Source organism: Lepidothrix coronata, unplaced genomic scaffold (genome assembly GCF_001604755.1).
Source record: "Lepidothrix coronata isolate B3197 unplaced genomic scaffold, Lepidothrix_coronata-1.0 Scaffold171, whole genome shotgun sequence".
Lineage (NCBI taxonomy): Eukaryota > Metazoa > Chordata > Aves > Passeriformes > Pipridae > Lepidothrix > Lepidothrix coronata.
In genome coordinates this window covers 1908551-1936353 of record NW_016690351.1, presented here as the reverse complement: position 1 = coordinate 1936353, position 27803 = coordinate 1908551, and the positions used below count along the sequence as shown (strand labels likewise).

The 27803-nt window shown below is 41.8% G+C and overlaps 3 long non-coding RNA genes across 4 annotated transcripts in view; all 3 read right to left on the bottom strand.

The window, feature by feature from the left end:
- Positions 1-5760: 5760 nt before the first annotated feature.
- Positions 5761-13141, bottom strand: LOC108504639. Its single transcript, XR_001877191.1, has 3 exons — positions 13005-13141; positions 10642-10751; positions 5761-5929 (listed from the first exon to the last, which is right to left on the bottom strand). It is a non-coding gene; the product is annotated as an uncharacterized LOC108504639 (long non-coding RNA).
- A 967-nt stretch (positions 13142-14108) lies between these two features.
- On the bottom strand, positions 14109-20389 carry LOC108504657. Its single transcript, XR_001877198.1, has 4 exons — positions 19712-20389; positions 19380-19520; positions 18826-18873; positions 14109-15103 (listed from the first exon to the last, which is right to left on the bottom strand). It is a non-coding gene; the product is annotated as an uncharacterized LOC108504657 (long non-coding RNA).
- A 5105-nt stretch (positions 20390-25494) lies between these two features.
- LOC108504656 overlaps positions 25495-27803 on the bottom strand; it is a 47692-nt gene continuing 45383 nt past the window's right edge. For both annotated transcript variants that reach the window (XR_001877196.1, XR_001877197.1), the window contains 3 exons: positions 27706-27771; positions 27317-27396; positions 25495-25645 (listed from right to left, as the gene is read on the bottom strand). This is a non-coding gene — a long non-coding RNA (uncharacterized LOC108504656). The remainder of the gene's footprint in view (positions 25646-27316; positions 27397-27705; positions 27772-27803) is intronic.

The following is a 27803-nucleotide window of genomic DNA, read 5'->3' as shown; positions in this document are numbered from 1 at the left end:
AAAAAAAAATCAGAAAAAAAAAAAGACTATAGCTTTTTCTGAAATTACTCTACAGTTAGGGCAACACAGCTTGCCACTGTTGGAACTAAACACAAATTAGGCAAAATACATATCTAGTGTGTTGAAGCAACAGCTGGAGTTTGATATTGGCTCGTTTGAATTTCTGCCAGCATCGTAACATTTAGATACATATCTGAAACTTACTTAGACATCAAATTAAATGTGTACCATGCAGATTTGCATGCATAACCTTCTTTTCAGCAATAAAATCTTGCCTGAATAGCCTTAGATTAAAATCTAATTACTTTCTTTCAGCTTAAAAGCAACAAAGCTCTCAGAAAAACAGGCAAAACCACTTTGCTATTCAACTGAATTTAAATAGCATCCAAAGTATTTACACACTTTAATAGAATCCAAAAGCAAATCTGTACTGTTCCAAAGTGATTATTTCATATTATATTTACTGCATATGACTTGCTGTTCCATAGGAATGGCCACACTGAGCCAGGCTCTCCGTGAAAACAGCAAGTGGCAGATATCCGGATAAAGAGCACAAGAACAGGGCAAGCATGAAGCAATACACCAGCACAGTAATCTGTTTTTCAGGCACTTTCGAAGCCATAGAGGACATCTTTGCCTTCAAAAGGCCCTTGTGAGCTTTCATTTGCTTCGTCACTTCTGAGCCCAAGTCTACCCAAGCATAACTACCGCATGGCAACAGGTTCCCCAGAATTATCTTTCCTTCTTGTGCATTTCTAGCCTGCCACCTCCAATCCTTGTGTTATGAGAAAGTGTGGTTACTTGCTCCTTTGTCTCCTTTTCCACCCAGGATTTTACAGTCTTCTGTCATGTCCTCTTCACAGTCTCATTTTCCCCAGCCTTAAGGAGGTCATGTTAACCAACTGGGGTTTGTGCGGAAGCCATTCCACATCTCTGAGTATCCCTGCCACTTGTCACTGTGCCTTTTGCAATGTAAAATTAGGAAGTGAACATCAGAAGTGCACTGAGTTTCAGATGGGAGGCACAGAGGTGTTTTAAATAGGCATAAGCCCATTAACTCAGTTTCTCAGTCAAGGCTAGAAACTTGGCAATCTCAGCCTGGAACAGGCTAATTCTAAATGAACTAGCCCAAAGACAGGAAGCAATTCAGCAAATTAGAGCAGCATTTTGCAAGTGCTAATTAACCTAGTTTAAATTTTTTAAGAAGCAGTCTGAGCTAAGTAAAACAAACATGTTTCACACATATTCTTCTGGCCATCTTTTCTCCTAGTTTCCACTCTCCCAGAAAGCTGTCATAAAAGGCTCCCTCCCAGGAGTCGTGCCCTGTTTTAGCTCCACTTGTCTTTCCTCCCCCAGACTACAACATACAGAGAAACAGCTTCTGCAATTCCTCTTCTCCACCTCTCAAGCACCTGGCTTCTGCCCAATACTTCTTTTATAGCAAGGAAAAACCCCACTTAACTCTTTTCTGAGCTTTGAACTTCCAGATTTCTTCCTATTTCTCTCTGACTTACAGTTGTTTTCAAATCTTAAAAATGAAGAATATCATGAGAGATAGAAAATAAAATTGAAGGTGGTAGGAGAGATATTTATATACAAAAGTTATTAAGCAACTATTTTTATGACCCCACAAATCAAAAATAACTGAAAAAAATTCAAGGTCTATATCATATGGAGATACTCTGAAGTACATAAATCACTTCCAAGTAGCGTGGAAAAATGGGAATTGTGCCTGAAGCAAGTTAATGAGATCAATACTGCCCATTCCTAGGTTCAGGAACTAGAATTCAAGACTAGAAAAATTATCCTTATCTGTCAGGAGTCAAGAACTTCTAAATAAAGTAGTAGAGGCCATAAAATTGCTTCTCGGTTGCACTCCTAACATACAACTTGCTTTATATTGAAAGAAGAACAAATTTCACAGTCAAATTTTCCAGTCAATATTTCATGGCACAAAGAAGGAAGATTACAGTGTAAAGTGCACAAATCTCCATCAGATATATTCTGAAGATATGACTTCTTCCAGAACAGTAACTGTAAAATGCCAGCAAAAGTATGTCATGTGTTTATAACTTTGTGACCTTAAAACAGAACTTATGAAAGGGCTTCTGAAATGGTCATATCATTTCATTAGTAAGGAAATTATTCAGTTGTCTCTCTTCTTCTCCTCAGTTCTTAAATTCACCTTGCAGTGCCTCCACAGGAAGACGCACACATACACAGTTGAAACAGAAAAACTAGGCATGTTTTTGAGCTCCTTCACAGCAACTAAATGTACAAAACCAAACCTCAACTCTGTTCATATGTTGGAATTCTCTATTAAAAGCCCTGAAGATCCATTATTGGAGTTGTCTCACTTGCTATTGACTGTGCATCACTTAAACGTGTTTCTCACCCTTACACACTCAGATAGTGAGAAGTGGGGATATTCTATATTGCAGTTGTAAGCTACACACACTGGGCATGAACAGGATGACCAGAAATCTTTCAGGATTTAATTTACAATGTTGTATGTTGTAAGCCCCTCAGGACAGGAAACTCTCATGTTTAAATATCTATAACACAACATGCATACCTATGACACTGTATAAACAACAGGATCAGATTAAAACCATCTGCAGACACTCTGGTTGATCTATTGTCTTGCTGCCTGGTGTCTCTTCATAATTTTTGATGGCAGACAAGCCATTTCATACAACAGGAATGCTAGTGGTGCTATTGCAGCTACATATTAATCTGTAGCAACATGTTAACAAGAGCTCTGATGAAAAGAGAAGCTAAAAAATAATAATAATCTGTCCTTCAGGAATGACCTCCTGACAGTTTTCTATTTGATTTTTGTTTACTTTTGGCCAAGAAAATACAGGAAACATGGATAACTTGAACAAAATAGCTTTGGAAATGTGGTAGGAGGCAGTAAGGACAACATTTCTTTGATCCTAAGACTGTTGTGATACAACTTTGTCTGCCCAGAACTGTCAACATCTATCCATCTACTGTAAATTGCTTCTGTGAAAGCAACAATAATGTATGTCCCCAAAATGGTGATAGTCACAGATGATATAAAGAGATTCACACACTGTGCAAGTACTGAATTCAGAAATAATGCTAAAAGGGAGGCAGACTGTTATTGATACCAAGCAGGGAAGGGAACAACTACCTTTCCAAGAGAGAGGCAAAGAGGAATCCTAAATTTAGAACAAAATTCAGAACCAAAGCCAAGATACGATCACCACCAGAGCTGCATGAACATCTCACAGAAAATCCTTCAACAGTGTTAAACTCAGCTCACTTAGGTATAGAAGAGGGGAAAAAAATCAATTCCCTTCATGTGAATTGTCTCTGTGTTCTTCAAATCACCATCCAAAAACTAAAACTGAAACACTTCTCTTTCTGCCCAGCTATATGCTTTTCTAAATTGATTACAAGCCTTTTCCTGTGACTCCATAGTCCAGCTTCTAGCAGCTGGTCACATGGTAGGTCTGCTGAATTGAATCAGTCTGCTATAACTATATACCCACCTCAGGCTGCTTTCACCAAAGACAAGCATTAATTAAAAGTCACTCCATCTAATAAGAAACTTCTCTTTTGTAGTGAGGAACTAAGAACAGTTTGAAAGATAGAGGAAAATGTCAGAATTGTGAAACTGTATGACAAATGTTTTCTTAAAAAATGAGATATTGTCTGTTTCACATACAAGTACCTCCTTCCACCTTTCCATGTTATTCTTTCAGATCTATCCATATTTAATATCATCCATTTTCCTGTCTCCTTCTACATTCATGGTCAGTCTTCGCGAGCGAAGATTTGGGAAAGGTCATTAACCCTTCGAGCCTGTGCAGTGGATTTTTTAGGTGAGACCCAGTGTGCGCTGAACAGAGCCCACCCTTTAATCCTAAGGTTCATCTGCCGGGGCCGAGAGAGCTTGGACGGTGGCAGCAAGGTCCTCAGGACGGAGGTTTGTTTAGAGTGACCTTCTCTTAGATGGATGGCCTCACAGGACTGATGAGCTCCATCTGCCCGGAGGCGTTCCCTGACCGGGAATCGAACCTGGGCCGCGGCAGTGAGAGCGTCGCATCCTAACCACTAGACCACCAGGGGGCCCCCTGTCTGAAGATAGTACTGTGAGAAAGGCACATCTGTAATGTGCAGCAACAAACAAATTGAAATGTAAATATAAAAAATTCCACAAAGGTGTCCCAGATCTTGTGAAGATGATCTTGGCTCTCAGGCAGTAAGAGTGGCTTTTACAATAAAAACTAAATGAAATAAATAATATATGGTTTAATCTTGGCTACTATTTTCCTGAAATGACAAAATGCCAATTTTGTAAGTTTTGATGTGGATGATTCAGAGTTCCGCATATGGGTGAGAAGCAAGACTGTAAAAGGTAGTTTGAACATGAAAAGTTTACAATAAGTTTATAAAACTCTTAGGAGAAAGGAAAAGAAAGCTGCAGGAAGGAAGAGGTGGGGAAAAAATCACTCTGAAAATCCTGAGGCATATTTAGTGGTGAGGTATTAGGGATTGCTGCCTCTTTTCTCCTAACTTGTCACTTGAATATAACAAAAGAAAGATGCCTAGAAGACATACAATCCAAAGCACCTCTTTTTATAAATGTGGTGTTTGTGCATGGCCTAGTGGCAGTCGTGTGCCATCCTCAGCATGGTCATCCTGTCACCTCGGGTGAGGTGTGCTTCCTATGTGAAGGTTGATATCCCTCCTCGAGAATTAACAAAATCCTGAACTGATTAATATTCTTAGTATTAGAAGCTGCCTCTTTTTTGGGACAAAAAAGGGCTACTGTAGTTCATACAGCTTATGATTTTCCAGGAACTCAGGCTCAGAAATGTGTTGGACAACCACAGATATCCGCATTGTTTTGAAAGAATTAATTTGTGTTCTGACTTCCCTTCCTCCGTTTCTCATCATGGCTGGGCTTCGCGAACGAAGATTTGGGAAGGTTCTATCCACATTTGTTACAGGCACGCTGGTGGCTTATGAGGCCAATATGAGACAGACATATCCGATTGCAAAAGGCACAGCAGAAAGACTCCTTAGATGACATATTCTGCAAGACACGGTTCTTTCTGCGTTGCCTTTTCTCCTCGAGAGTGATCCTGCGTGTGTTCTCAAAGGAAGCAGCAGCGTTATAGATGGCGTGTCTCCAGGCGTCCCGATTGGAGGCCAGAGTAGACCAGTTATGGTGATCAATATGGCCAAGGTTGAAATGTTGTTTCAGGGAGTCCTTGTATCTCCTCTTCAGGGCTCCTCTCTTGCAGCAGCCGGTGGCAAGTTCACCATAAAGCAAGATCTTAGGGAGGCGGTGGTCCTTCATCCTTGAGACGTGCCCTGCCCATCGCAGCTGTGTTCTCAGCAACATGGCCTCAATACTTGTGACTGCTGCTTGTTCTAGAACAGATGTATTGGTCACATAATCTGACCAGTGGATGTTTAAGATTGTACGGAGGCAGCGTTGATGGAAGCATTCTAGGAGACACAGGTGGTGGCGGTAGATGACCCATGATTCGGAACCATACAAGAGAGTAGACAGCACTATGGCTCTGTAAACACTGATCTTAGTACTTTTCTTCAAGTGTTTATTATGCCATACTCTTTTGTGGAGTTTTCCAAAAGCACTATATGCCTTTGCTCTCCTTCTACAGTTGTATGCAAAAGTGTGGTATTTCCTATTCAACTTCTACCACTCTTTTTCAAACACTTTGAAGTCTAACAGGAAAAATTTATTCTGGAGCAGAACACTTCTCCCCTTACTCTTCTGGGAAGAGAGAGTTGGGCATATAGGCACATGTATGAAGACGTACATATAGAATCCGCATAGCTTCCAAACGTAGAATATGTGAAGTGTTTACGTTGATAATGGTTTTTGTCTTTCATGTCACAAGTCTGGATACCAGAGACTTTTGTTCTGCAAAGAAGACAGGATGATCGGTTCAATCAGGACATTCACTTAGTAAACATTTTTCATAAAAACTGAGATTAGAGTGTGTTTAAACTGTAATCCTGTCTGCTTTTCAACCAGAGGGTGCCAGGCCAGCTTGCTATCAAGGGTTTAGCAGGTGTAAGGCATATCTGTTGCAGCTGGCAGCATTTTATATACTGCTGCGTGACTGCAGGTGTACTTAAATGCTTCTTCCTCAACCTCCTCCTTGTGCCCAAGAAGGGACTGACAAGGAAGGTAAGTTAGAAGCTTAGACAGTATATTGCTTAATGTAAGAGATTTTTATTAAAACACATGAACTGCAACAATAAAGCACCTTAGTGATTAAGGACAGAATCAGGTTACTACTTGCACCAGCAAAAACAAGAGAGACTCTGTCATGTTCCTGCTGCTGTTGCAGAAGCAATTGGAAAAGGAAAGAGCTAATGAAAGCAACTGAGTAGCTTTGAAAACATCAACACTGAAAAGAATTCTAAATTATAATCTCATAGCACAATACAACCTCTCCTGCTACACACAGTACTGCAGCATTTACTAAAATCAGATTGTGCTTTTCAAATTTATTCCACATTGGGAGTTTTATTTATTTGGAAGAATTGCAGACCATTAACTCTGGGCCTACTAGTCTCTTTGGATCCATCCCAGACATGCTGCAGGTTTGTCCCTATACCTTTTTTTTTCTTTTTCAAACCCTAGAGAAAAGAAAGCTCACAATTTAAATTCTCAAGAATACCAGAAACAGTTCACAAGGGCAGCTGAGCATAATAAAGCCTTATTTATAAAACACATAAGTTTCTCTTTGGAAGTCATGAATTTAAACAAATATATTTTGAATTGTCCCTTTTTTAGGGCTTTGAGATTAATTTCAATGAGGAGCACAAGCATGTGTTCATTCATTCATTCAGACTGACAATATCAGAACCTTCTCTCTTACTTTTCTCAGGCATTTAGGGGCTCTTATTTCATTGTATGAAGTTAAAACCCTTCACAACTTATTTTGAACACACTAGGAAGAAGAGCAGCAGCTGTGAAGTTCTTGGCCAAACTCAGAAACAGTTGCTACCAACTTGGATGGTGGTAGGAACATCACCACCCCACATACACACATACACACACCCCAACAAAGCCATAAAAAATATATAAAAAAAACCTATTGCACAAAATGGAGTAATTTTTTCCAGAACCTGCTTAGGAGAAAAGAGTGAAAGCAAAGGGGGTAGAGGACACAGGAATATTGAGCATTCATTTCAACATTCTGTTACCCTGAAGAAGAGTGATTTTTTTTTTCTAACTAAAATACTAATATAAGTGAAGGCTGAACAAAAACATTAATTGGCCATCAGTCTTTCCCTCTCCTGTAAGAGCAGTTAAAAATTTTCTGGTTTGCTTCTGTGGTGGGTTGACCTTGACTGGATGCCAGATGCCCACCCAGCCGGACAGGGGAGAGAGTCAGATGGAAAACAACTCATGGGTATGGATAAGGCAGTTTATTAAAGCAGAAGCCAAATGAAAGCTTGTGTGCACAAAAGTGAAGATAGCAGGGTTTATTCTCTGCTTCCTATCAGCAGCGATGGCCAGCCACTTCCAAGAAGCAGGGCTTCAGCACACATAACAGTTCCTCAGCAGGCAGCCACTGGAGACAATGAATGCCTGTCTTCCTGCTTCTTGCCTTAGCTTTTACATCTGAGCTGACGTCACATGAAATGGAATATCCCTTTGGTCAGTTTGGGTCAGCTGGCCTACTTGGGTCCCCTCCCAGGATCTTGCCCTCGACTGAGGAAGAAATCTTACAGTGCTGATGCTATGCTCAGCAGTAGCCAAAACACTGGTGTGTTATCAACACCCATCTAGCTACCAGTGCAAAGCACAGCACTGTGAGGGCTACTATGAGGAAATGAACACCATCTCAGCCAGACCCAACACAGCTTTCTATTCTGAAGGAAATCAACTCTGAAAATCCTCTCTTAAATCAAGCTTTTCAGCTAGGACTTCATACCAGTTACCTACAGTTATTTCCCAAGTAAGAGGAGGAGGAAGAAAAATCAGAATTTTGTATCTTCTTTCAAAACTATCTTCCTTATGCTTTCCCTTGTCGCGTGGTATGATAAAGAAATGCAGTCAGCTCTCCGATGAGATGGTAATCAAAGAGACTTTATTCAAACTCGGCGCTCTTTTTATCCCTTAAAACCATGTGACCTTGTGACCAATGGGGTTGTCTATTCTGCTGCATGTCCCTGCAGCTTCCCTGCCCTTGGTGCGTCCCCTGCACCCCTGGACACACTTCCTACATTACCCCCTTCTTAATTATTTAAGACAGTCACGAAAACAGTGCAAAAGCAACAGTGCAAACAACAGAACAGTACATTAAACTATCAAAGCTTGCAATGGCCCAGCACATCGCTTGCTTTGGCTTCTTATACATCTATTGTAAACCTTTTAAAACCTTCTTATATTTCTAAGGGGTAGTGCAACTTGGAAGAATAACTTTATTAACCTATTTCTAAGGGGTAGTGCAACTTGGAAGAATAACTTTATTAACCGTGCATAGACTTATAACTTTTAATTATCTGAGGGTTTAAATAACTGGGGGTTCAATTTCAAAAACAGGGTAAGCTTAGCAAACTAAATTCTCTTAAAGTGACCATGTGGTGGAGGTAGTGTTATTTTTGTGAGGTGTTTGGTGTTTAAGGCACTTGTCCAGTCAAACAATTCTCTTATTAATTCACTCACACATTCACTGACAGCTGTCATTCCATACATCACACACACACTCATGGGTTTGGTAGACTCTGCTTTGTCAGCCTCTCGGTTCCCATCTGTCAGAGACTGAAATGTTTGATGATTTATGCATTCTAGGAGACTTTTGCAGGCTTTTGACTTGCATTTCGGATGGACAGTTGGGCCCATCCCTCCCTCCAGTGCTGAAGGTGTGAAGCCCTGAAAAGGCAAGAGCTGAGCTTGCAGGCTTTTGACTGTTGCATTGTACCTCTGATGGGCAATTGAAGGTGTCAGGCCCTGAAGGGGCAGGACCTCTGATGGCCCATAGGAGCCCATCCTCCCCCTCTGCCTATCGGGAAAAGGGTGGGAACCAGGCCAGACACAGCAACTCTTGAGCAGGGCCCAGGGAGAGGCTGGAGGCTTGAGGCATGGCCCGTGACACTGACCAGGGATATAATAACTCATAACTTCTTGGAGTGTGGGGGCTTCCCTCCTTTACCCCCAGCAGATCAAGGCCACCACTTCAACTGACAGACATGGAAGGTGCAACTATTAAGTTTCATCGCTGGACCCCGTGGGCGGTGACTATATACATATGTCCACTCAGCTTTTCTCTCCCTTACTCTTATCCTGCCTTTCTCTCCCCTATGCATTTTCTCCCCCCCATAGGTTATCTCTATGTCACATTGTTATACGACAGCACCTAAAATTCTAGCATACCTGTTGATGCAAAATTGTCCCCTATGCATTTTCTCTCCCCCCAAAGGTTATCTCTATGCCACATTGTTATATGATAACACAGAAATGCTAGCATGCCTGTTGATACAGAATTGTTAAAATAAACCTTGTCAGTATATGTTTTCAGACACCGATTATTCAGTGTCGTTTCACTCTAATCCACCCCAAGGGAATTATTGATAAAAACCTGGGTTACCCCCCTCCCTTTTTCTGGGGCGGGTCGTGACACCATCAGCTATTGGTCCTGGCATTTCAGTGTGTGACCTTGTGTGCATTCTGTAAAAATCAAACTTTCTGTGATTGACAAGAAACCATACAAAACGCATTTCAAACAACAGGTGAGGGTCAGCGACATCTCGAAGAAACGAACTTTCAAGATGAGACACTAACCCTGCAGCATAACAGGAATCGGTTACAATACTAATAGGTTGTTCAGAAAATTTCCCCAAGGCAATACGAATGGCAGCCAGTTCCAGAACCTGCACAGAACCCTGGTTCATGGTCTGTACCTCTTGTTCCCATTGTCCTGTGTCAGGGTTTACCCATGTCATTGCAGCTTTTCGTGTCCTCCCAGATGCATCTGTGAAGACCATAAGGCCTTTCACTGTTTGCATCTGGTTGTGTTTCATGTTTGCATCTGGTTGTGGCTTTTAAAGGTAAACTACCGATTTCTGCCCACAATCTGTGTTTAGGGAGATGAACTGAAATGTCACTGTCAAACCCTGCCAAGGCAGCCTGGAATCCTGCGTCCTCAGCTAGCATCCAGTCGAGGCTGGCCTTTGTAGCTGGGATGTAGATGGTTGCAGGATCTCTCCCATCCAGCTCCTGCAGCCGTCCTCTGCCTTTAATGACAAGCTTGGCAAACATTTCATTAGTAGTCCACACAGAAACAGCCACTCTAGAACTTGCAGTGGGTCTTTTTCAGTCTGATCCCACTGAAACAAAACTGCAAATGGCTGGTAGCTGCTGGGTACGAGGGCAAGGCAGATTTGCAGTTCAGGATTTCTCCTTCTGCCTTGCCTGCCTTCTATTGCCTTGGCACAAATGTCTAACGCCTGCTTTGCCTCTGCTGTCAGAGACCTGCTAGATGTTAGGTCTGAGTCCCCCTTAAGCAGCTCAAATAGAGGGTGCAGCTCCTCTGTGGTTATGCCTAAAATAGGCCTTAACCAATTGATGGCTCCCAGAAGTTTTTGCAATTCATGTAAAGTTAAATTGTCTTTTACCTCAAGCTGCAGTGGCTGTGGAGAAATTTCCTGCTGTGTGATTTTCCATCCAAGGTATGTCCAGGGTTGTGATCACTGGATCTTCTCTGGCACAAGCTGTAACCCTGCATCTTGGACAGCATAAATTAGGGCAGTAAAAACAATTTGCAGTTCATTTTCTGTGGCCATGGTAATTAAAATGTCATCCATATAATGATATATGATGGCTGAAAGAAAACGCTTTCTGATGGGGTGAATAGCGTTTGTCACTACCATTTGACATATTGTTGGACTATTTTTCATCCCCTGAGGAAGGACAACCCAGTGATACCTTTGCATGGGCTGTCTATTGTTCAAGGCGAGGATGGAGAAAGCAAACCTTGGCGCACCCTCAGGGTGTAGGAAGATGGTAAAAAACCAGTCCTTTAAATCAATTACCATTAGTGGCCATTTTGCTGGAAGCATAGCAGGTGAGGATAGTCCAGGCTGCAATGCTCCCATGGGTTCTATGACTGTGTTTACTGCCCTCAATACAGGAGTATTCCAGGGACTAGTTGTTGGCACAATGTGACCTGCTTCTAGCTGTTCCCTTCAAAGCTCTCTTAAATGTTCAGGTCGTTGCCTTTTGACGGACCATTGATTCACCCAAACTGGCTGCTCGCTTTTCCAGACCAGCTTAATCGGTCCTTGGGACAGCTGGTCGATGGCCCCTATTGAAAAACCCGGCTGCTTGCAGGAGGAATTTGCATGACTGTGCCGAACTGTCCGAGAATATCCCTTCCCCATAGTGTATGCAGAATGGGAGCAACAAAGGGAGCTATCTTGGCTAATTGTCCCTCTGGCCCCAAGACAGTGAGTATCTGAGCACAAAGATACAGCTCAGCAATGCTGCCTGCAAAGCTCTTTTACAGTCTGGATTCGCGTTTTCAAAAGCCAGTTGCCTGTAGAGCATCTCTCTGGCTTTGTCATGCTCAACCTGCCTGTTTAAGACAGATTGCAGCCAATCCAGGAATTGTGAATATGGTTCAGTAGGACCTTGTAATATTTTTGTGAATGACAGGTTGCTATCCCAGCCTGAAGTGGGCAATTTCCTCATGGCTCTCAGGGCATGTTTAGCTATCGCTTCGTATATTTCTCTATGGTATCCAGACTAAGCATCTATTGAGCTGTAATTTCCCTCCCCAGTTAGTTGGTGTGCTGTTATGCCTGCTTGTGGGTCGTTAGCATATGCAGAGCAATTCTCCTGAAAATCGGTTAACCACACGTTGTACTGAGTATTCGTAAGAGTTATTTTCAGTAAGGTTTTCCAATCATGTGGTATCAAGACATAGGTGGAACTTAGTGTCTCTAAATACACAAGGGTATTAGCTGAGGACCCGCCAGTTTCCCTTACCAGTTGCCTCAATTCCATTGTCAGCTCATGTGGCAGAGGATGGAATTGAGGGGGCTGACGTTGCCGAAAAACGACTGGGCATGCTTGTATAACTTGGAAATCTCCTACCCAAATTGCCTCCTCCTGACATAGTCCCCACCTATCAACCGACCTTTCCCCGTTTGCCTCCTCGCTCCCTCCCGGTGGAACCATCCCTGGTCCCTCCTCCTCATCCCCCCATGCCTCCCACCCTGTGGCCAAAGTAAACCCGGTTCCCTGTGGGGAGGTGGTGGTGGGTGATGGATGTGGCGTGGGGGAGGGGCCCTCCCCCCCCTCATGCCGGCGGCTGGAGCGGGGGAGCGCTGGGGCCAGAAGAGATGGATTGACTTCCGGTCCGTTTGGCAGGCAAGATGGCGGTGCCCACGCCATGTGGTTGCTGATCATCTACAGCGTGGGGTGGCAAATTGGCTGGGTTACCTCCCTCATCGCTGCAATGGAGCCCCCTGCGCTGATCCCATGGGTCAGGATCCCACATTACAGGCTCCATTCCCTCACGGCGACCTGTGTTCCTGTGGCTATCAGCTCCCGATCCATAACTCCTGAGCAGATCTCTCCCCTCCCGGTAAACTCCGTGTGTTTGTGTTTCTACGCCTAGGAGTTGGGCTGCGGCTAGCAGCGTGGGTGGGGGGTGGTGTGTTGGTGTTGGATGCTTGTACCATCCACTCGTGGGCTCTGTGTAGTGCAGACATTACGATTTGCCAGGCTGAAATGGCATTTTTAGCTTGGGGGTCTCCCCCTTCAGCTTTCAGTTTCATGAGGTCTCCTATCCTGTCCCATATTTCTATGTGCAGAGCTTCCAACAACAGCAGCTTGGGGACTGCTGCTTTAACGAAACGCATAAGCTCTGTTAGTTCAGCCCTTGTGGCTTGTATGTGGTAAGGTCTTAGCAGGATAGTTAATGCGTCTGTGTTTTGTGAAATCTCAGTGGAGAAAAAACTTCCCATGTTTTTACCTTACTCTCACCGCTGTAGATGCACGTGTATGGAGGGGTTCTTTGTTCTGCGGCTGTTCAGTTTTACTTTCGGTTTCTGGATCGGCTGTTCTTTGCGGCTTTTTTCCTTTCGGCATCTCCGTCGGCGTCCGTTGCTGTCCGGGTGTCGGCTGCTGCTCCGGTGGCTTGAGGGCGGTAGCAGAAGGGAGGGGGGTTCCCGGCACGGTGCGACGGTCGCGGTGGCAGCAGCAGTGTTTGCGTCGGCGCATGAAGTTCCCTGACGGTCTGCAGCGCTTCCGCGGGCTGGTTCAGTGGTGTGGATGCTGCACGCAGAGGCTACAGGCAGCAGAAGGCGGCTGCGGGGTCCCGCGATCTACTGGGCGGGACGGGGGCTCCAGCGTGCCGGCGGGGTTTCACGGTGCGGCTTCTACAGGTTCCGCGCAGCTTCTAGCATGGGCACGGGGCAGGCAGAGGCGGCGGGTGAATGCGGGTGGGCAGCAGGCTGCACGGAGCTGTGGCACTTCTCCGCTTGGCGGAAACGTGCTCCGGTAGGGGGTTTGCAGAGTCTTGCAGTGGGGCTGGGGGTGTTCGGGTAGCAGTGGCGCCGCTTTTGCACGCATGGCTTAGCAGCGGCAAGCGGCAGGGCAGCAGGGACTTCCCGGCGGTTTCGGTGTGCCCTGCCACTCAAGTTTCCGAGCTGTGGGTTCGCAGCTGCTCAGGGAGCAGCCCTGGCCATGGTGTTGGATGCAGGCGCTGCGTTTCAGGCTCACTCATCGCTGAGATGGATGGTCGACCCTGCTCCGCTTTCTCTGGTGCTGCCGTCCCGGTTTCTCGGCTTCTTCTTTTTCTCTTCTTCTCTCTTTCTTCTTCTCTGTTCCTGTGCACTTTTCCCTAATATTTTTGAGCTCTCTATGCTAACTGCGTTTCTCAGATTTGGCTGAGGCAACGGTTTAAAGATGTCTAGGTTTTTTTCGGTGAAAAATTCCCGTATTATAAAAATTAATACGATAGCCAGAATTTACCAATATTCCCCTGATTCAGGGTATTCCAATCTACCTAATTTAGGTTCTAAGTCCCAGTTCGGGTCGCCACGTGTCGCGTGGTGTCTTTATATGATAAAGAAAGGCAGTCAGCTCTCCGATGAGATGGTAATCAAAAAGACTTTATTCAAACTTGGCGCTCTTTTTATCCCTTAAAACCATGTGACCTTGTGACCAATGGGGTTGTCTATTCTGCCAAATGTCCCTTGGGCTTCCCTGCCCTTGGTGCATCCCCTGCACCCCTGGACACACCTCCTACATTCCCTATTACTAATTTAGAAAAATCGTCTCAACCAGCTCTTCAAGTAACTCAGACCAGTTAACCACATGTAGTTATTCATCCATTCATCCATCCAATCTCTACTGGAGCTACAGTCACTTAAAACAGTTGAAAAATCTGACTCCCTGTGCCTCTTGCCTTGGAAGTTCTTAATAAAGGAATCCTTTTAATACATGAAGGACTTGAGGTGTGGAGTTACTGCTAAATCAATTCCCTTCTGCTGTGGTGCTTCAGCAAACTAGCTCTGCCCTGCACTGTGTCAGTACTTTCTGTCATCCTGATATTCTTCACGTGACATGTGGTGGGTTGCCGCTTTGTCATTCCCTTCCTCAGCTGGGCAGGGAAGAAAAAAATGTAAGGAAAGGCTCATGGGTTGGGGTACAGGCAGGGAGAGATCACTCACCAATTACTGTCATGGGCAAAACAGACTCTACTTGGGAAAATTAGCTTAATCCACTACCCACCAAAATCAGAGTAGAATAATGAGAAATAAAACCAAATGTTCTTCCTCTGTTCCAATTCACTCCTGAATTCTCTACCTCTTCCCCCCAGCAGAACCGGGGATGGAGAAGAGGGCCTGCAGTCAGTTCATCATAGGTTGTTTCTGCCACTCCTCCTCCTCAGGGGGAAAACCCCTCACACTCTTCCCTTGTTCCAATGTGGGGTCCCTCCCATGGGAGACAGTTCTCCACTAACTTCTTCAACATAAGTTCTTCCACAGTTCCTCATGAACTGCTCCAGTGTGGGTCCCTCCCACGGAGTGCAGTCCTTCAGGAATAGGCTGCTCCAAGGATTTGTTTCTGCAGAAGGAGCATAATAAGCTCTTTGAGATACAAATCTGTCTTTATTTTCATGTGATATGTAGCATGAAGCTGTCAATGATAAATCCTAAGAGGGGAAAATGAGTAAATATAGCAATTGATTCCATCTCAGCTTTCCTCTATACTTTTAGCAAAGTGAGAGGAAACCCTTGGATACAGAGTTTGAGGGAGTTTGGATACATTTGAGGGAGACATAACTACTACAAAGTAATGACAAAATAAATAAGAGGAAAAGCTTGATGCCACCCAGTTCCTTCATACTTCACAGTTTGGGAGACTGGAACTGCTCAGTTGCAATTTGGCCATAGAGCAGAGGCCATAGTGCTTGCTGGGTTGTACAAAGAGATAATCACTGGGATCTTTAATGACACACTGCCACATAAAACAGGACAACACAAACTGAAATATCACATAGACTAACACAGAAGTACTGAAGATAAGCAGCCCAATCTGCTAGTGTGAAAAATAATTGGCAAGATGAAAAAATATTTTCATGTGCTGTACATATAGGAAGGAGAGGTGAGTACAACTGTCCAGGTTTATGGCTTCCTGTTAGAAATACAGCACCCTGTAATAAGCAGTACCGGAAAATAGTCTGCAATGTTGCCATGTTTTATAACAGGGTCTCAAATTCCTCTGTACAAACTACTATCCTTCAATATCAATTAGTTTTTTATCTGAGAACCACCATACCCTTCAGCTGCAGTAATGTAGGTTACTCATACCATGTCCTCTGCACAGTCACAAATTATAAAGGAAACACTGTGCAGTCTCTTCCACTAAAAAAGGTGTCTGTACCTTACATGACAAACCAGGACTATCTAGTGCACCATCACTAGATTTCTATGCCTAAATGCTTCGGAATCTCAGCTAGATTCACTGTCATACACTAACTAATTTGTACAACAATAAAGTTGTATTTCTGTCTTTTTAATAATAGGATGCAGATTCAATAATAAACTCAATATTTAAAATAACAGAAAACTGATTACAAAACCACAGAATCACAGAATCAGCTAGGTTGGAAAAGACCTCTGAGGCCATCAAGTCCAACCTATGACCACCTTGTCAACTAGACCATAGCACTAAGTGCCACATGCAGTCTTTTCTTAAACACCTCCAGGGACAGTGACTCCATCACCTCCCTGAGGAGCCCATTCCAATGCCCAATCACTCTTTCTTGTGAAGAACTTCATAATGATTAATCAACCACTGCCAAAACTACTCAGACCACAATGTCCATGTAGGTCAAGACCTGCTATTTCTTACTTCTCTTTTCAAGTACAAAGACTGGTACTTCTGCTGGGTTCCTTTACCAGATAGTTGGTGGTTGCCTAGAACTGAGACAACCTACATTCACAAAGGGAGGTGCTATTGAGTTCTAGTGTGGACGAGTTTCCACCAGAGATCCATCTGGAAGGAAACAGCTCATTTACTGACCCATTCTGGTCAAGAACAAATGGATTGTTAAAATGGGTGTTATTTTCCTATTGTCACCACTGGGGGGAGAATGGTGGCAGGGGAGATGAAATTGCAGAAGCTGAAGAAGGGATTCCCCAAGAATGAGGGCGGAGGGAGAGTCCCACAACATCTGGTAGGGATAAAAAGCGCTGTCATTTTGCCATTACTCTCTCTCGGCTTGCCTGTGGACTTGGGGTTTGCCTGCTGCTGCAACCCACCCACTTCGGACCACAATCTGCAACGATCCCGGCAGCACTGGTTCCTGCAGTTCCTGCGTTTATGCCCTTGCTTCTCAACCGCTCCAGCTCAGCACCAGCTAAAGTGGTGCTAGTTTTCTCCAGAGCCCAGTGACTCCGTGGCTGGTCCCAAGCCGCTGTAGTCAGAGCCCCTGTGTTTCCAGCCCCTGTGTTCCCAGGCCCCGCAGCAGCCACAGGCCAGTGGGAATTCCCGTTGTGTGAGTCCACCACCACTGCAGCTGTGATGAGGGGACTCAGCTGAGAGCTCCCTTTGTTGCACTTTTCATGTGCCATTCGCCCAGGCTCCATCGTGGTTTCATCGCTGCCACCGAGCGAGAGCCCGCCAGCGCCGCCTTCTGGACACGGCTGTGACTGCACCGCAGGAAACTCCCAACAGTCGGTTTCAACAGACTCTCTCTGAGTGATATTCTTCCCCTTTACTGTGTGTTTGTAGTTTATTTTTTGTCTGGGTTTTTTTTGCCTTTTGGTTTTCAGTAAAACTGTTAATTATGTTTCTACTTCATCTCCTTGTAAGTCGAAAATAATTTTTGAATTCACATTAAATTTGGGAGGTAGGAGTCCCTATTCCATCTAAGGTCCCATTTCCCTGGTAAAAATTGTCTTAAAACTGCTTATGTGCTGTGTTGAAGAAAGTCAGACTTGGCACATTTTTCTCATTAAATGTGCTAAAGCAGGTCAGTTTTTCTAGAAATTCCTATATTCTCCTTTGCAATAGGGTAATCTAAAAGGCCCTTAACTTTAGCTCTTCAGTCTGAAAGGGTAGCACATACATAAGCAGTGCTGAGTAAATGCTGCTGAAATGTCTATGATTATGTGGAACGCTAAAGAAAATTGGCTTTCTTGACATATACAACGTCATTAAAATCTTCAAAATAACATCTAAAAGCAAGGAAGTCTCAGATATTTGTGTAATGCATTTCACACATGAAGCATTCGCATTGCCATCTTATACATCTGTCAGTGCAGCCAAGTGACACCAGCATCCAGGATCCTAGTCACACAACTTATTGCAAAATGGTCACAGCTAAAAGCTGGCCCGTCTGCAACACAGTATGTTGTCTATGCCCAAATTTTGGGCCTACGTTAGAACATTTGCAGGATAACCCTAGAACCCGGACATGCACAATTTTTTTCAATTTGTTATTACTTCTGAACAAGGAGAAGCAGTGTGGGCCAAATACATGACATAGTTTATCTAGCACTCATTATAACAAAAGTGCTGTGTGCTTTCATCTGACTTTCTCATTAGCAGGCAGATTAAATCACTTTTGAACCGTTTGCTTATTTGTTGAGAACAGCTTTCAAGATGAGGTAATTGAAGGAAACCTATCAATTTAGTATATATTTTCAAGTTAGTAATGTTGACATACTGTTCAAATAAACCTCCAATTTACCATAATCTGTTTTTAGACAAGCCCTCCATTTTAACCTCCAAATGGAAGAAAAACTAAGTGACTTCCTCATCTCACTTAATAGACAACATATACTCAAAGATACTACTGTGGGCTTGCTCTGAGAAGCTGTTCCTCCTCTGACAGAGCTGCAGGGAGCTCACAGAGTAACACCAATACATAATGAATGGACACATTGCCATAAATCTCATGCCCAGCAGAGGTCACTTCAGAAAAAAAGAGATCACTGATTGGAGAAACACACACACACAAACAAATGCACCCTGGCCACAGTGAAAAAAGAAGCTGGTGTAGCCCATGTAAGCTGGAAGGATCAGAACTGTCACCTCAATCCTAGTTTTTTGGGGGAGGCTGAGGCATAGTAATGAAGAGACAGAGAGAGGTTGAAAAGAAGAAAGGGATCTCTATCACCACAAAGCACAAGAAGCATCTCTAAAATAGAACTGTTTTAAATCTTTGCAGCACAAATTGTCTGGAATAATTTGAGACAGAAATGCTATGGTAATATCAATGATAATTTTCATTTATTTTATAAATATTTATGTAGCTCAAAATTATTTTTATAACTTACAGAAAGGATGTAATTATCACTTGCTCCTCCAAGTCTCAACTTTTCAATCTACAAAAAAAGGACAATTCATTTGCCAAGGCCATTGTACTTGATGCTGGAAAAGCCACTAATAAAACTCACATTCCTTGTATCCCAGATAATTAATTGATTCATCAGACTGTGCCCATAAACGATCCAACATTTTACTTGTATCTAGAAACAAATCAAATCCCCTTCATTCTATTGTGCTCAGCGCCATGTCCTCATGTCACTAAGGTGGGGGCCATGTACAATCACTTACAACTAGTAATAAAAGAAAAAGTAAGATTCATCACCAGACATAATTAACATTTAGTTGTAGATTTATCAGATCCTACACAGCCATCAAACCTTTCAAGTTCATCCCCACTAAATCAAACAATGAAGTTGTCTTAGTAAAAAAGAAGCAATAAAACTGCATGGTTAGAAACCGGCCATGTGAGAAACCTGAAAGCTACATTCTCTACTCATTCTGTGCAAATCATCACTCACAAAAACACATTCAGAAGTTGTTTTTTAGATTAGACGAATCCTACCTGGTAGGACACAGCTAACATAGCCTAGAACATGCCGCCAAAGTGACCATTTAGAGCCAACCTTATCAGTTCAGGATCAGTCCTTGTACCTCCAGCTGACAGGCAGCACCCAACTGCACAGATATCCCAAAGCCTGAACACCTGGAACAAGGAAGGGTAAGCAGATCATGACAGAGTCACAGATTGAACAATGTAACATTCACTTACACATTCAGAAGGACAAAAACAACAAAGCAAATAAACAACCCCCCCCACACACACATCACAAACAAAAGCCTGTACACAGATTTTGCAAATAAGCCTTTAATAGTGAAAAATGAAGCTATCCTTACATCTTGGGATTCCTAGGCAGAAACATACTCAGTAGCTCAGTAATTTAGACATTCATATAGGCTCAAAACTTTTCTTGGCCCAAGATCTGAACGCCAAGCCACTGTTCTTCTGTTGCTGCTGTTGCTGTCCATGTCCTAAATATTTATCAAGACACAAAGAACAACAAGTTGACCCCTCAGCATGGATGCCAGAAGAGGAACAATTTAAATGCATTTAACTTGCGTTTGAAACACAGACCCGAGACAGAGCCTGAATTTTCTACAGTATTTATACACAATCTCTTGCTCCAGTACAGACTTGGAGCTCATTGCAGATCACATTGAAAGGGAAAGTTTAACCTTATGCCAACCCCTGATGCAGCGATAACCAAAGCTGGTGTCTGTATGAACAGTACCTATTCAGATAAATTTCTCAGCCACATAAATTTTGATGCTTCAAGTCCCAGCATATGACAGACATGCAATCCTGAGCTACCTTTGTGTAAAACAAAGGTTCAAAAATGAAGCAGGTGGAATGTTGCACTCCACATTCCTAGGTAAACGTTCCATACAGATTTCTGAAAGGTTACAACCTAAAATGTAGAAATTGGACCACAGAAACAAAAGCTTGATGAAGAGCAGTTCACACACACACAAAAAAAGCAAGCAAGCTCATTTGCATATTCCAAAAGGTATTTGCAGTTTTGCAGTTTTTAAAGTCTTGCAATATTTTTATGTCATGTTCCTTTTTTTTTTTCTACCATGTCCTTGGTCCAGCCAGGACAGGGTTAATTTTTTGCAAGATCAGGATTTTTGTGAATTGTTTCTTTTCTTATACTTTTTGTTATTAATACTGTTGCTGTTCCTGTTTGTTTTCTTGTCTCATTGCTGTTTTTAGTAATCTTATCTCAGCCCATGTGATTTGTGCCTGCAAGTGGAGGGCAGGGAGGTTTTTAGTGGGGGTACTAAATTGGAGAATACCATTCCTAAGCCACAACACACGGGCAGGAATATTACAAAATAATTTGAAATGTAAAGTGTTTTACTCTGCCTTATTGCTTGGAAATCCTCACAGATTACACACAATGAGGTGCCTGACCTTAAAAACAAAGTTTGGTATATCAGGGTGAGGAGATTACCTGTAGCATCAGAACATATGCAGAAATTTCTCCAACCAGGATGAGTTACTGAAGAACCAATCCATAAGCTCCAGCTGGTTTGTCACAGACATTTCTTCAAATATACAGAATTACGTACCATTAAGCCACAGCCCATTCTTCAACAAACATAAAACCTTGATAAATGCAAAAGTTATTGACACCAAAAAATGACACCAAAATGACACCAAAAAAAAGGCAAGTTAGTTTGAAATGAAATTGCTATAAAACACACTCTAGGTTTTTATAACTCAAAAGACAACTTAAAAGACTTTTTTCAACCATTTGGGAGACATTTTTGTTTTAGCAGAAGAATTTGCAGTATGCCCCTATAAAAGGGATCAGTCTGTCCCAGTAGATTTTACTCAGCAAAAGGCAAACAAAGTTAGGAGTAAGGGAGAAACTTAGCCAACTTCAGCTGCCACTGTATGCATGTTGAAAAGCTATTTATTCTATTGCTCTAGTTCTGAAGTAGTATTTTAAGGTTTGTAGAGAATAATGTCAGAATAATTCAGAAGTTTAGCTGCAGATGCTTAATGTAGTGGTCCTTGTCAATATTCTACCCCCAACATAAAGTGAGCAACAGAAAACACACAGTGTAGGCAAACAGTAAATCTGACTGCAGAAGCCACGCACCACCTTCATTATCAGGAGGACTGAAAGATATTTTGGAGTCCTTTTTATTCACAGAGAGGTTCCAGGTCACTCTTATTGCCAGAATCAAACACTCCCAGGATTCAGGAGCTTCCCATTCTAGAGCATACTCTCCTTAGCTGCTGGTCATATACTCAGTCGAGTAAGTTTCAGACCACTGTTCAAAACAGTTTTTAAAAAATGGTACAATGTAACTTCAGAGAGTGGAAGAGTAAATAGTGCTGATGTTTCACAAATCATTCTTTCCACTGTTTTCTGTATGTTTGAACATAATCATAATTACTATCTGAAGTTTAGGTAAGTCAATAAATGAGACATTAAGAATGTTTATTGCTATTTATAACAGTATAAATTTTGAAATTAAAAAAAAAAAGTCTTTGAAGATCTGGAGCCCAATGCTAACAATACCATCTTTTATATCTGGTACTTTAAATGGAAATTAAGATAATCCAGAAGAGAAATGGTAGTCAGATCTAGTTTTTTTAAAAGAGTTAGTATAATGTGAAGCAACACATTTTCCAAATGCTGTATGCATCTAAATATCATAAACTTTTAGCTGACCATTAGGAAATACTCAGACACATTAAAGTTTGCAATACCCTTTTCAAAGATGATTCATGGCCATTATTAAGAATTATCCATATAGTTAATTCCCACATTTGCCAAAACAATTTTACAGCATTTTCTTTTTAAAAACTAACAACATCAGGAATCAACTATAAGCTATAGCTCAAGTGACCTTATTTTTCCTTGTTGCATGATACCAAAATGGGCCTGATTCTCCCTCCTCATCTGCACAGTTTCCCTTCTACACTGTCTATTAAAGCCAAGCTGCTGGACCAGCCAGCTGCAGGCTCCTCTGACTTAGAGACCTAGCAAAAACTCACTTCCTTTTTGGAATGAGTCCCTCTCACCTCTCTCATTCTAACAGTCCCAATGTAACCACAAGGTTATTCTCCACTCTCAAAACAAGATTTGGCCCTTTGACATTTGAGTCAGGCTAAGTAGTCCATTTGTCTTCAACAAGATTACCCCTTGATTATTTCCTTGGAAGGCAATTGATCAGTCAATACCAATGAATTCATTTAGACAAAGGATCTAGTATCCAAATGCATGTATTTAAAACTGAATGTTACATTTACCTTCAAGTTCTTAAATATTTTTAGTAATGAGTCCACAGAAGTGGATAGCTTATTAGGTGCCAATAGCTTCATTACAAAATATTAATCACCTTTATGGTTTCTTCATACTAGTGCCTGAAGTGAAACTGCTTTGAAATATGGACAGCAGAATTAAAAAAGACTGCTTTCCTACAGCTTTAGGTTTCACACTGGATTCTGCCAGGTCTACAAAAGCAGTGAACTGACAGAAGAAATCAGGGCACTTCATACCATTGCTGCCACCTACAGATAATCTAGTAACTGATGAGGGTTGAGCTGACACTCGCTTTCCTAATGAGAACACTGATAGATAGGTGGGAAGGAGAGATGGAATGTATTTTCATGAAGCTCACAAAAATCAAGTAGCTTAAAAAATGATCTCCATTGTCAGCTTCTGTTGAAATTAATGAATGGCATCAAAAGTTGTTAGGGGATGGATGAACACCAAGAGATTACACTCTTACTCTCCTTTCCTAAAGAAACAAGGCTTGTAATGTTTAGTTTATTATCACATACACCTTTATTACCACATATTACCTTTCAAATAGGTTCCACCTGTTTGATTATTATACATCATACTGCATTTCAAATTTTTCAAATTGTATTTACTTTAGGAGAAACTGAGAACCTTGTCAAATGAGTCTGACCTAGTAACTCAAGGAACCTCACTGGGCCCTATTCAGCAAAAACAGCCAACTGTTGAATTCCTTACTCTGAGGAGTTGAATTCCCCTCAATAAAAATACTCAAGACATTGCAGACTGACTGTCCTGCAAATACTTGCAGTTTCCCCCTCAGCTCACAGAAACCTTAAAGATTACCACCTGGTTGTCATCCCAGTGGAAATCTTATTCCAGGCTGGCAAACTGACTTTTTCAGATGCCTCAACTTCAAACACCATTAAACAAAAAAAACAACAACAAAAAAAACCCACAAACAAACAAACAAAACAAAAAAACCCCACCAAAACCAAAAAAAAACCAAACCACCAAACCACTAAATAATAAAGAAAACTACAAGTTGTGTGAAAGTGCTACGTAGTATGAAAGCAGCACATGCCTAATTAACCAAAGTAAATGAACCAGACTCTCACTATAGCTGGGCACTGCTGCAGAAACAATGGTAGAAGTCAGGCAGTGGTGACACATGATTTCACAGACCCTTCTCAGGTGTTGAACATAGTTCTTCTTCAAGAGAGTAAAAAATCCTTTTCTAGAGTTTCTGGTCTTAATCTCCTCTCTTTAGAATCTCCTCTCTTTACTGAACACATCAGTAAGTGTTTCTTTCTAATCTAAGCCCAGATTCCTCTGGTTTGTTATACTTGGAACCATTACATTCCTGTATCAGGGATATTATCCCATTTCTGAAGACCATCCACATCCACTTAGTACAGTTTTAAATTAATAAACACAAGAATCAAGTATCAACTATGCAAAACTTCCTTTTTCATTTAATTTAGAACTCTTAGTTGTACTATTCCCTTATACCTTTATACTTGATTTCCTCCTTTTAAACATATTCATGGTATTCCTCTGAGTCAGGCAGCTTTCAGTAAAGCAGTGGTTTCCAGTGTCCCCAGGCATTACTTGGAGCCCGACTATCCCATGCCCTGAAGGACAAGGCCAATGAGCCTCAGAAAGCCTTTTCACCAAGTTTCCCCTCCATTATTATGAAGGGTGTGTGTGACCAGACCCATTTTAGGACATTTCTGAGGACTGCTTGGGAAGCCTGACATTTACTAAGCTCCTGGTACACCGAGATTTCAATTAGTTTATTTCCCTTTCTTCAGCAGACAGCAGCTAATCTTCCTCTAAACTTCACTGAGCCCTGTCCTGAAGGAGCTCCTTCATGTCTTTGCCATTAAAGGAAACCTCAGCAGACTAGGATTCCAATTTTGTCCTGCTACTGATTTACTGTAGTCATTTGTTAGTGATGTATTTAATGAGGTCAGCATAATTCAGCATAATGTACTCCTAAATATATTAGTATTGATTTCCTCCTCTTCAATAGCAAAGTAACGTTGGACAGACTGCCAAAATATTAATTTCTTTTCTCTACATTTTTCTCTTCCTAAGCTTGATTCCAACAGAAAGAGTTCGAAAATTTCATCTATCGTCTCCAAAAATGTATTCTGCATCTAGGTGTCTTACTGTTTCTGCTTCCTGGTATCTTTTCCTCCACACTGAGAAACCTGGCTTTGAGCTCCTGATAGCTATTTGCTTCAGCACTAAACTCTCTGTTCAGCACTTGCCTTTCCTTTCAGGTGTTGCCAGTGAAGAATCTACTTCTCCTCAGTGACAGGCCAAATCAGTCCTCATCCAACTGACTGCAAAGACATTTTAAGCTCAGAACTGCTTTCGTCAAATACTTACAGAAGTGTTTTTCCCAGGAAACTTTATCATTAATGTCATAGTTTTTGGCTAAAACATGTCAGCTAGCATCTGTTCACAAGCCTGCAAAGAACACACTCCCTATTTTATACAGATGGCATTATATTCTTTTTATCAGCCTTGGTATAAGATAACACATTTTCATCCAGTTTGAAGTAGGTAAAGTGACCAGTGTATTTCCACATCTCCCAGACACAACAGCAGCTAACCAGGAAGAATCTTCCCTTCAAAACATCATGATCCACATGTGTCCCTTACAAGCCAGCTTAAGGTTTGCTAAGTTTTCCATAAGGCTACATTAAACAGTACAAAAAAAGAAAAACAAATGAAAACTCCAAACAAGAAACCAATCCACAAGTACATCTTTTCTCTTTCCTCCCACAGGAGAACTCCAAAATGGAAAAGGATCATTTGGAAACAGCAATACTAGCATGCAGAATTTTCTTTAAATATAATCACAACCATTATTTATTTGTGAGTACTAAAGATAAAATTCTAAGAATTCAGGAAACCCAAAGGATACCACACCAACAGTAATTTCAGTTTTGATGCTCTCCATGCATGTAATGTTTTCTGTACCATTTGGTGTGTTAACCTAAAACATAAATTAGAAATACACAGTCAGTGCAACCCAGTCAGCCATCTGAAACATCCCTTTTATTTTCTCAAGTATGCATCACTAATTGCATGTTAAATTTTATATTTTTAACATAAGCTAGGAATTTTCTCTCCTAGTTTACTAATTCTAGTGTATTTAATTAGCTGCATTGATAGACATTTCCTTCCAAAGGATCTGTTCTTAGTGAGAGTGGAATAAGCTTCCAAAGCTCTGTGATAAATTGTTCTGAAAGCACACTCTGCTTTTCCCAAATGTCACTTACCTCTTCCCAGCCTCTTTTAACTGCCCTCTCCTTCCATCTTGTAGCTTACTTTTAAATATTTCTAAACTGATCTTGTAGTAAAAAAGCACAGTCTAATATTTCACAGGTGCACTTGTGCTCTTGAGGGTAAATATATCACCCTGTCATCACCATGGTCAGCACATTCCTCACAATCACATTATCAGCTGCTTGTGTTGTTTCTGTCCTTATGGGGTGGTTGGAAACACACAGAACTTCCATGTGAAAGACTTCCAGGTGCAAGGTTATAGCTTTGCATCTGTTTTTCTTCTCATGAGAGGGATTTTTTCCCTCCAATCTTTATAGGATTTCCATGTGGCCTTATTATGTTATCACTAATAATAATAATAATAATGGCCAGTCTTCGCGAGCGAAGATTTGGGAAAGGTTATTAACCCTTCGAGCCTGCGCAGTGGATTTTTTAGGTGAGACCCAGCGTGCGCTGAACTGAGCCCACCCTTTAATCCTGAGGTTCATCTGCTGGGGCCGAGTGAAACTCGGACAGTGGCAGTGAGGGTCTCAGAACGTAGGTTTGTTTAGAGTGACCTTCTCTTAGATGGATTGCCTCACAGGGCTAACGAGCTCCATCTGCCCGGGGGGCCGGGAATCGAACCCGGGTCGCAGCAGTGAGAGTCCTGCACCCTAACCACTAGACCACCAGAGGCCCCATGTTATCACTAGCACATGAAATATACACAGCCTTTAAAAGAAGAGTAAATACTATGCAGAGTGAGCAACCCTGAATTACAAGATTAGGGTGATTTTGCCAGGGTTTCATTAATAGAAACGCTTTAAATAAATTAGTCCAGTCCTATATTTCACTACAATTATGCTATCCAGCATTCTCAGCTATCCTTCATTGTCTTTTAACTTTCAGTTATGTATCGCCAAACCTTCTTTTAACTAAAACTCAAGAGCTATCTTTCTCACAGAACTTCAGGCTAAAAGGCAATCATCACTTAGACAACTTGATATGTGAATTGCCAAATAATTTCTAACACCACTGCCAATTCTCCATTTAATTTTAAGAAAAAAACCCCCTCCCTCTAGGATTTTAGTGGCAGTTGGGTCCACATCTGGACTTTGCACCCTTATAAAAGATGGGAAACAAAAGATATATTCATTACTGACTTTAAGGAAGGTGCATCTGCATTCAAAAGTGTATTGCCTCACAGACGTCAGACTGAAAGTCTGCAAACACGCTGGAAACACTGTAATGCTCTCATGGAAGACATGACCTTGAAAGCAGTGATGCATATTTTCCATAGCTACAATGCTGGGTATGACAGGGTTTTTGCTTCGGCTACCAAATTGGTGAGGACTTTCACATTAATTTTTCTGACAATATATAAACTTTATCATCTCACCATGCCCATGGACACCATGCCCAAAAAGACATCCTTTGGTCCCCTCATCTACAGTCCTTCTACATCGGAATCCAAGTTCCCTGGAAGTTGAGAAGAGTTTGAATCAGCCCAAAGCACACTACCAGTAGCAGATTCTAGATTATATATTCTAGATTACAACTGAATAAGGGAGAATATTACTGCAAGTACAGATGCAATGCACAGTTAAATCTGTTTATACATTAAGGGCAGTTGTCACAGAAGGTTACAACTGAAATCTTGAAGCTTTTAAAAGAGAAAAAAAATTATTCTAAATTAAGAGAAATATATTTACATAACTCTTTCATTTTCAAGCCCCATGCAATTCACTTGTTGCAAATGGAAGGGATTTTTGTTTCATCTGAACTTACTTTTAAAGGGTTCCTTCCCATCAACTTCATTAGCACCTCAACAGCATTAACTGCAGGTTTCCATAGCTAAACAGATAAATGGAAATTTCATGACAAAT